The following is an 11313-nucleotide window of genomic DNA, read 5'->3' as shown; positions in this document are numbered from 1 at the left end:
ACACACTCGATCTAGATGAACACAAAGAACAACAATGCACACACTCAATCTAGATGAACACAAAGAACAACAATGCACACACTCGATCTAGATCAACACAAAGAACAACAATGCACACACTCGATCTAGATCAACACAAAGAACAACAATGCACACACTCACTTGATCTAGATGAACACAAAGAACAACAATGCACACATTCGATCTATATGAACACAAAGAACAACAATGCACACACTCGATCCAAATCAACAAAAAGAACAATAATGCACACACTCGATCCAGATCAACAAAAAGAACAACAATGCACACACTCGATCTAGATCAACACAAAGAACAACAATGCACACACTTGATCTAGATCAACACAAAGAACAACAATGCACACACTCAATTTAGATGAACACAAAGAACAACAATGCACACACTCGATCTAGATGAACACAAAGAACAACAATGCACACACTCAATCTAGATGAACACAAAGACCAGTAGAGAGAAAATATGCGAGTATATATATATATAAGAAAATACCTAGATGAACACAAAGATCAGTAGAAAAAAAAATAACGACGAGTATATATATGACTAAAGGATATGGTTTTTCAATACAAAGAATACAGTACAAGAATACAGAGAAAATATGGTTCAAATCACTGACTAAGTATATATATAGATGTAGTTTTAGTGTACTGTATATAGCTTTAACATATAACACAATAAATATCTACCTATTCCCCTGTTTCCCAACTTTTATATAATCCTTGCTATAAATATCTACCTAACTTTTTACTATAAATAGTTTACTATAAACCATATAACCCCATGCTATAAATATCTACCTAACTTTTTACTATAAATAGTGTTTACTATAAACAACTTTTTACCTGCTTAACATATAACCACTTGCTATAAATATCTTCCCTATATTCCTCTACCCACTTTTTACTATAAATATCAGATATCCATATCCAACTATATTTCTGAACAGAAAAAAGATTATTACATTTTACCCTTCTTTTAGTCCTCTGATTTACCTGAACTGTTGAGAGCTATGGCGCGGTAAAAGGCGAAGGATTTCCTCTTCATGAGCTATTTCTGAAGAGATTACTCGCCAATTTCGTACTGCCATGATAAACACCCGTCCAATCCTCACAAATGGGTTTTCCACATCTCCTTCGCTACTGTACCTGTACGTCTAGTTCCAAGCAAGAAGACTACTAGTGCAAAAACCATAGCAATACAAGGAATGCCAAACCCAAGACTCCAGCTAAGGTTATCTTGCACATAGCTCACTATAGTAACTGTTGCAAAAGTGGCCACAGAGATACCAAAGTACCACCAATTAAAGAAAGAGCTTTTAGCTTTTCTCTCTTCTGGATGTTGTCCATCAAATTGATCGGCTCCGAAAGCTTGGACGCAAGGCTTATGTCCCCCTTGAGCAAATGCCACAATATATAAGGAGAAGAAAAATAAAACTACGTGGACGAGACTGGGGGAACATGGGACACGGTTTTCTGTCTGTTGGCAGGCAGAAGTGCTGGAATAAGGTAATGTTGCAGACACAGTCAACAATCCAAGTCCCTGAATTCCACGCAAAAAATAAAAGAAACAGACATCACATTTACTTTTAAGCATTGTCTACATGAATAAGTGCTCTGCCAGCTTAAACCAAATGTGAAATTCAATTTTATGGCTAATATTCAGAGGAAAATTCAACACCAATGCTTATGAAAGGAGAATATACAGCAAAGGAAATGAATTTGCTCAAGTAAAATGGTTCAGAGGATGAATTCATAAGGGATTGAGCCAACAGATTGCGGTGAGAGTCCCTCAGGTAATTGGGTGGAGACTGTGATCTAGATGATCTTCAAAGTGCGTTAACTATGTCAGTGGAAACAGCAGTATCTAAAGTAATAGGCTCAGGTGCAAGGGAAGGAAATTCTTCTTCAGGTGTGCACCAACATCATACATAATAGGCTCGGGTGCAATAGCTACTTTTGGAGAGTCACCATTTTCAACTACTCCAGCCACAAGACAAGGTTGCACAAAATCCTTGAGGAAATCTGCTGTGGATGAACAATCAATATTGGGCTGTGATTGAAAGAGAAATAATTCCTCTAAAAATATAACATTTCTTGAAATAAATAACTCCTGCTTTGAAATATCAAAATGCTTAGTCTTTAATGCCTCGAGGATATCCAACAAATACACATGGTGGAGCCTTTGGATCAAATTTAGAATTCAGCCTTTTCTAAAGCTAAATCAGAAATTATCCGCATACAACACGAAAGCCGTGAAACATGTAGCAAAATTTCAACTCGACCGGAATGGATTGAACTCTTGGAGGGCATGATTCACTCAAGATCAGGATCGCACAACAATCCAGACATTCGATCTTGATGAACACAGACTCTTGGAGGGCATGATTCACTCAAGATCAGGATTGCACAACAATGCTGACACTAGACTCTTGGAGGGCATGATTCACTCAAGATCAGGATTGCACAACAATGCAGACACTCGATCTTGATGAACACAAAGAGCAAGAAAGAGAAAATGAGCAAGAGAGAGAAAATGTAAGGAGGAATATTAGTTAAAGGTTTATATTGATGACTTCAGGGAGTACAATACATAGAATACGAATACGAGAGAATACATAGAATACGAATACGAGAGAATACATAGAATACATAGAATACGAGAGAATACATAAATACGAGAGAATACATAAATACGAGAGAATACATAAATACGAGAGAATACATAGAATACGAGAGAATACAGAGAATACAGAGAATACATAGAATACATAGAATACATAGAATACATAGAATACATAGAATACATAGAATACGAGAGAATACATAGAATACGAGAGAATACATATATGGTGCCATATATGGTTCAGTTTGTCTTATAAGGTTTATATTGATGACTTTAAAAGAGATTATTATACATAGCTATTTATTGTGTTTATGAAGTACTTCATATATCATTTACCAAAAGAAAATGATTCGTCAATTTCAAGCTTGTTTCGGCTAAATCGCCTTGCCTTGCAGGAACTAAAACAATCTTGAATTACCAGAGCTCTAGCCAATAACTTGCATAATTTAGTAAGAAAGGTAAAGTAAAGTAAAAGAAGACGAGAGAATAAAGTAGTGGAGGAACCAGAATGTAAAGTGCAGAGGAAAGAGCGATAGTGCGGTATCGTCCAAGGAAGGAATCGGCCAGAAAAGCTCCGAGTAGAGGTAGCATCATGGTTTAACAACCCCGATCCTTTCTTCTCTATGACTTCTGAATCTTCTTATCATCTTCTTCCTTTCAATACTCTAATTCATATGATCACCATCAAACTTTCTTCCTTCAATTATCTTCTTTGGAAAAGCAACTTCTCCCTCTCTTTGAGAGTCAAGACATGCTGGGCTATGTTGATGGAACTATGGTTCCACCACCTCGCTTTGAACCAGAAACCTCCTCAACACTCAATTTCAAATATTTGGCATGGAGAGCAGCCGATCAACGACTTCTCTGTCTCCTGCTCTCCTCTCTCACTGAGGAAGCCATGGCTGCTGTCGTTGGTTTCTCTACTGCACGTGATGTTTGGATTGCGTTGAAAATTACGTTCAGCCATCAGTCGAAAGCTTGTGAACTGAGACTCAAGGATGACTTGCAGTTGATGAAACGTGGCACCAAACCTGTTGTTGAGTATGCCCGTGCCTTCAAAAAAAATTGTGACCAACTTCATGCCATTGGTAGACCCGTCGACGACATTGATAAAGTGCACTGGTTCCTTCGTGGACTTGGCACCAGATGGCTCTCACCCCTATCCCCTGTTTTGCAGATTTTGTCTCTAAAGCTGAAAGTTTTGAGTTGTTCTAGCGCTCCCTTGAGTCCTCTGACTCCACTCCTACAGCATTCACAGGCACTAATCGTGGTCGCACCCATGGAAGCCACCCTGCTTCCTTTAGCAACCAGCGAGGTCGTTCTTATTCTCACAAAAACAACTCTTCTAACCAAGGACGAACCCACTCAGGTCAGGGTCGTCGACCACCTCACTGCCAAATATGCCGCAAAGAGGGCCATTATGCTGATCGCTGCAACCAACGGTATGTTCGACCTGATTCTTCTCATGCTCACCTTGCTGAAACCTTTAACACGTCATGCCCTATTGTTGAACCCGATGCTGCTGATTGGTTTATGGACACTGGGACTTCGGCTCATATGACTGCTGACCCATCTATTCTGGATCAGTCTAAAAATTACACGGGTAAGGACTTTGTGATCGTAGGAAACGGTGCATTCCTACCCATTACCCACACCGGTACTCTTTCTCTTGTTCCAAATATTCACTTATTAGATGTCTTGATTGTCCCTCACCTCACTAAAAATCTTCTTCTCATAAGTAAATTAACGTCTGATTTTCCTCTCTCCGTTACATTTACTAATAATCTTATTACTATCCAGAATCGTCAAACAGGAAGGGTGGTGGCAACCGGTAAAAGAGATGGAGGGCTATATGTGCTGGAGCGCGACAACTCTACTTTTATTTCAGCCCTTAGAAACAAATCTTTACGTGCTTCATATGATTTATGGCATGCTCGTCTTGGTCATGCGAATCATTCTGTTATTTCTTTTTTAAATAGAAAAGGTCATCTTTCTCTTACGTCTTTATTGTCTTCTCCATCATTATGTAATACTTGTCAGCTTGCGAAAAGTCATCGATTGCCTTTATTCCTGCAATGAACGTAGGTTGTCTCATGTGTTAGATCTTATTCATTGTAATCTTTGGAATCCTTCTCCCGTCAAATCAAATTCGGGTTTTCTTTATTATGTTATTTTTATTGATGAATATTCTCGATTCACTTGGCTTTACCCTTTAAAATTTAAATCTGATTTTTTTGATATTTTTCTTCAATTTCAAAAATTTGTGGAAAATCAATATTCTTCTCGTATCAAAGTATTTCAAAGCGATGGTGGTACTGAATTTACTAGTACTTGTTTCAAAACTCATTTACGTAATTCTGGCATCCACCATCAACTCTCTTGTCCATATACACCTGCTCAAAATGGTCGTGTTGAGAGAAAACATCGTCATGTGACTGAGACTGGCTTGGCCCTTCTCTTTCACTCTCATCTTTCTCCTCGTTTTTGGGTTGACGCCTTCAGCACTGCAGCTTATATTATCAACCGGTTGCCTACTCCACTTCTTGGAGGTAAGTCACCCTTTGAACTCCTTTATGACTACACTCCAGATTATGACAATTTTCATTCCTTTGGTTGTTGTGTTTATCCTTATTTGCGTGATTATATGCCTAATAAGCTTTCTCCCCGCAGCATTCCTTGTATTTTTTTGGGTTATAGTTCTGCTCATAAAGGGTTCCGCTGTCTTGATCCCGCCACCACTAAGCTATATATCACCCGCCATGCTCAATTTGATGAAACTCACTTTCCTTCTATCCCTAGCTCCCAAGCCCAACCTCTTTCCTCTATTCCTATTTCAAATTTCTTGGAACCACATCTTTATCATATTGATTCATCCCCCCCTACCACTTCATCACCGCACATTCCTCGATCCAATTCATCCCCGTGTGATATTTGTTCTGACCTTGTGGATGAGTCTGTGCAGGTTGATACTTCTCTTGCAGGTTCCACTTTGCCACCCTCGACTTCTAATTCGACCTCTATTGAACCTACTGTTGATTTCTCTTCTTTGGGCACTCATCCTATGATCACACGAGCCAAAGCGGGTATTTTCAAGACTCATCATCCAGCAAATCTTGGTATTTTGGGCTCATCTGGACTTCTTTCTGCTCTTCTTGCATCCATTGAGCCAAAAGGATTCAAATCTGCGGCTAAGAATCCTGCTTGGGTGGCTGCCATGGATGAAGAAATTCGAGCGTTACAACAAAATGATACTTGGACTTTGGTTCCTCGCCTGCCAACACCAACATCGTAGGCTCTAAATGGGTGTTTCGTATTAAATATTTTCCTTATAGATCCGTCGAGCGTTTCAAGGCTCGTCTTGTTGCCAAAGGTTATACTCAGGTTCCTGGTCTTGACTACACTGACACTTTCAGTCCAGTTGTCAAAGCTACCACTGTCCGTGTTGTGCTTTCTATTGCAGTCACAAATAAATGGCCTCTTCGACAACTTGATGTCAAAAATGCTTTTCTCAATAGAACTCTTATTGAACGTGTTCATATGGAACAACCTCCTGGGTATATTGATCCTCGATTTCCCACTCATGTTTGTCTATTAAAGAAAGCCCTCTATGGCTTAAAGCAAGCTCCTCGTGCCTAGTTTCAGCGTTTTAGCTCATTTCTTCTCACACTTGGGTTTTCTTGCAGTCGCGCTGACACGTCCCTTTTTGTCTTTCATCAGCAATCTAACCTTATCTATTTGCTTCTTTATGTTGACGACATTATTGTTACGGGCAATAACTCATCTCTTATTGACAGCTTTATTGACAGCTTTACTCGCAAGCTTCATTCTGAGTTTGCTACCAAAGATTTGGGTTCTCTCAGTTACTTTCTTGGTTTTGAAGCTTCACCCACTCCTAATGGTCTCTTTATTAGTCAATTAAAATATGCTCAAGATATTCTTACTCGTGCTCAGTTGCTTAATAGCAAACCAGTTCACACTCCTATGGTTGTTTCTCAACACCTGACTGCTGATGGTTCTCCTTTCTCTGATCCTACTCTCTATAGATCTCTTGTTGGCGCCCTTCAGTACTTGACTATTACGCGTCCAGATATTGCCTATGCCGTCAATTTTGTCAGTCAATTCTTGCATGTCCCTACTGCAGATCACTTTCTTGTTGCCAAACGTATTATTCGCTATGTCAAAGGAACACTCCACTTTGGTCTTACCTTTCGTCCATCCACTGTTCCTAGTACGCTAGTCGCTTATTCGGATGCTGACTGGAGTGGTTGTCCCGATACTCGTCGTTCTACATCCGGCTATTCTATTTATCTTGGTAGCAATCTCGTTTCTTGGAGTGCCAAAAAGCAACCTACTGTCTCACGCTCCAGCTGTGAATCTGGTTATTCGTGCTCTTGCCACAACTGCTGCTGAACTCCTTTGGTTACGCATCTTTTGCATGACCTCAAGGTCCCTATTTCACAACAGCCCTTACTCTTATGTGACAACAAAAGTGCTATTTTTTTTAGCTCTAATCCCGTTTCTCACAAGCGGGCCATACATGTTAAACTAGATTATCATTTCCTTCGAGAACTTGTTATTGGCAAACTTTGCACACAATATGTACCCTCTCATCTCCAAGTTGCTGACATCTTCACAAAAAATATTTCTCGGCCTCTCTTTGAATTTTTTAAATCCAAGCTTCACGTTCGTTCAAATTCGACGCTTAGCTTGCGGGGGGTGTTAAGGATAGTTGACCGTTCATTATAAGGCAGATATTTGCTTACATTACGGCTTACCATATTTGCGATTTTATTAAAGGCAAATATATTGTATCCATTTATTGTTCTTTCCTTTTATTGCTATTTCCATATTATTTGTAATTTACCATATTTCTGTATTCGGTAAATTATTATAAATAAGAGAACTCTTACCACCATTTAGGTGTGGTGGATTCAGCAAACATTTACAGTATGCCTTGATGGTTTGTTAGGCTTCTAGGGAAAAGGTTAGGTCTATACTTTAGTGACTTGTCGCTCTAACCACAAATCCCTAGACATTATCATAAATGTGGGTCATGAAAATTAACGGAGTGTGCACACAGCTATCATCCAGCATCATCATACATAATTCATGCAAAGTAAACATACATGCTCAACAGGGCGATAACATCCATCAACTCCCGGAGGGCAGAGTTCACAAGTTTCCATCCCTCTTTCAGCATGAGTGAAACATATACATATAAGGCGGAAGCTTAAAACATAATTGCAACACTAAGATGATTCTCATAATACTCCACGTAATACATCCATACTCTAAACAATCAAATTACCTACATTCAATCATGAAAAGCTAACACCTAAGATAATTAAACTAGCATCCATGCATAACCAAGTGACTCTTACAAGTATTTCTTCCTAAATTCCATGTGGTGACTTACATGATTGATGCGTGCCCTTCGTTTAGCGTTTCAACACCAATAACGTGTCCAAAAATACTAATTTTCTCCAATTAGAGCCTATTTAATATAAAAATAGGATTAGAGTTGGAATCAAGAGGGGAAATCAGGAAAACAGAAGTCGAACGGGACGAAAACGAGCTTACACGCGCTCCCACGTGCATGAGAAAGAGATACATGCGCATGGCCACGCGCGCGTCCTCGTGCTGACACGTGGCGCGTTCGGGTTGGTCATTCGCTGATGAGTGTCTTGATGAACTCCGAAACTCCTACTCCAATCCGAATTAACTACAACTTCCTTCACAAGTGTAATCCTCCCTAGATCATCCTGCTCAAATTTCAGATTATAACTCTTACTATATCTTACAGATCTTAAGGAATTCGAGAATCTAGATTCAAGAACTTTACCTTTAAATTTTCCTCGTTTCTTGACGGTTTTGGGCGATTTAAGAGTCAAGATTGTTCTCCTCTAGGTTCTATGAAGATTTCGTGAAGAAGGCTCGGCCGAAATCAAACTCCTCGTGGCCGAAGCGGCGATTACCTCTCTCCCCCTATTTTCTTTTCTATTCTTTTCTTTTCCGCTCTTTTCCTTCTTTTCCTTTTTCCCTTTATTTTTCTTTTTCTTCTTTTAATCATATGTTACTAACCTCAAGTTCGGGTGCTTAATGAGAAGGGAGGGCAAAATGACCGAATTACCCCTCCAAGTTGACTTCGACCATATTTATAATTTTCCATCATTTTTCTTTTATATTTTCCTTTAAGTTCTTTTATTTCTAAGCATTTTTCCCTCCTACATCATCTCGAGATTTGGTTCCTAAGACCCTTGATAAGATTTAGGAAGATCGAATTTTAAAGGAAAAATTAGATTTTAATTTCCCATCATGGCGGCTTGAGTCTTACAAATTCACCCCTCCTTAAAAACTTTCGTCGTTGAAAGTTGGCATCTGTTGGAAGAACTTGGGACAGACATTTTTCATGTCTCTTCACGTTCCCAAGTTGCCTCTTCATCACGGTGGTTACACCATGAGACTTTTACTAAGGAACCGACTTTGTTGCGCAAGTGCCTAATGTCACGGTCTGACACAATAGAGACTGGCACCTCTTCAAGCGTACTATCTCTTTGACATATAATAGATCTTGTCGATCTACTAGACATGTATTCTCACCGGGAACAAAGTAAGATATCTTACTTGGTCTGTTCCCAACTACCTAGATCTCGTTAAAACTTTACATGGTTTTTGGCAAACTTGAGATAAAACTCATATACAGTACTTCCTATGTAAGGATTGTAGTAATCTTGCTGGGCGATGTCTAGGGGGTCTTCACCTGCTAGCAGGTCAAGCATCGACCTACAAAATCCGTTATGTCATTCCCCATACCTGGTCACTAGTAGAATCCTTTCAGATTCTAATACATTTTCGTACTTCCTTGGCAGAAGATATAAGATATATATCGTGAGCTCGGTCATGATCTTTTTCAGGATTTTCTCATCTCGAGAAACTCACAGGCGGTCTTGTCATAGCAAATCCCCATTAGAGATCTCATGATATTAGGCTCATGCTCACAAGTGGACAAGAGATCTCAAGATAAAATGAGTGTACAACCGACATTTCAAAATCTACTTTCGTGTTTTCTTCTAAATCGTGTTCTGATAATAAATCTAAAATTTAAAATAATTATGTCGACTGCATCTCATTTCTAATTTCTAGTTTGAATTAGTTATGAAATATATGATATTCGTAATCGTTTAATATTTGAAGTTTAAATTAGTTAGGGAATATACGTGAGATATGTGTAATAGTTAAATTTGATTAGTACAATATTTTATTTTATTCTCAAAATTTAGTTAGTTTATATGTGAATATCGATGAATATTAAATCTTAGGTCCCAATTCTATTTGTGAATATCTATCAAGATTGAACCTTCGATCTCAATTCTATTTGTGAATATCGATGAAGATTGAATATTCGATCCCAATTCTATTTGTGAATATCAATGAAGATTGAACATATCTATCGAGATTGAACCTTTGATCTCAATTCTATTTGTAAATATCGATGAAGATTGAACATTCGATCCCAATTCTATTTGTGAATATCAATGAAGATTGAACATTCGATCCCAATTCTATTTCTGAATATCGATGAAGATTGAACCTTAGATCCCAATTCTATTTCTAAATATTAGTGAAGATTGAACCTTCGATCTCAATTCTATTTCTGAATATCGGTGAAGATTGAACCTTCGATCCCAATTCTATTTCTGAATATCGGTGTAGATTGAACCTTCGATCCTAATTCTATTTCTGAATATCGGTCTGAATATCAGTGAAGATTGAACCTTAGATCCCAATTTTATTTCTGAATATTAGTGAAGATTAAACCTTAGATCCCAATTTTATTTCTGAATATCGGTGAAGATTGAACCTTCGATCCCAATTCTATTTCTGAATATCGGTGAAGATTGAACCTTCGATCCCAATTCTATTTCTGAATTTCGGTGAAGATTGAACCTTCGATCCCAATTCTATTTCTAAATATCGATGAAGATTGAACCTTCGATCCCAATTCTCTTTCTGAATATCGATGAAGATTGAACCTTCGATTTTAATTCTATTTCTGAATTTCGATGAAGATTGAACCTTCGATTTCAATTCTATTTCTAAATTTCGATGAAGATTAAACCTTCGATCCCAATTCTATTTCTAAATATCAATGAAGATTGAACAATTTTATTTCTAAATATCAATGAAGATTGAACCTTCTATTTCTAAATATCAATGAAGATTGATCATTCCATCCTAATTCTATTTCTAAATATCAATCAAGATTAAACCTTCAATCCCAATTCTTCTTTCACTAATAGAGGTTTGTTAGGGGAGAGAAATTTGGGAGAAGAGTTTGTAAGAAGTGGAGAGAAGTTTGGGAGAGGGTGTTCCAGATTATTGAGAGGGAGTTCCACTTTGGCTGAGGCTAGAACATGTGTTTATAAATAGAAAATACATCTGCTGGGAATACATCTAGATTGGCACTAGCCATTTTTATTATAAAGAACTAATAATCTTCATTGGTACTACGAGCCTTTTGGTACCAAGCCCAATTGGTTATAAAGCCATTGGTACTACGAGCCTTATGGTACCAAGCCCGATTGGTTATAAAGGAGAAATAATCTTCATTGATACGAAACCTTTTAAGAAATTAAAAGTAAGGTT

General features: G+C 38.1%; 1 pseudogene; it reads right to left on the bottom strand.

The window, feature by feature from the left end:
• LOC111432721 overlaps positions 1-3299 on the bottom strand; it is a 5898-nt pseudogene extending 2599 nt beyond the window's left edge.
• Positions 3300-11313: the final 8014 nt, after the last annotated feature.

This window comes from Cucurbita moschata, unplaced genomic scaffold (assembly GCF_002738365.1).
Source record: "Cucurbita moschata cultivar Rifu unplaced genomic scaffold, Cmos_1.0 Cmo_Scf00040, whole genome shotgun sequence".
Lineage (NCBI taxonomy): Eukaryota > Viridiplantae > Streptophyta > Magnoliopsida > Cucurbitales > Cucurbitaceae > Cucurbita > Cucurbita moschata.
Note: the sequence above shows the minus strand (reverse complement) of the source record. Positions and strands in the feature narration are given on the sequence as shown.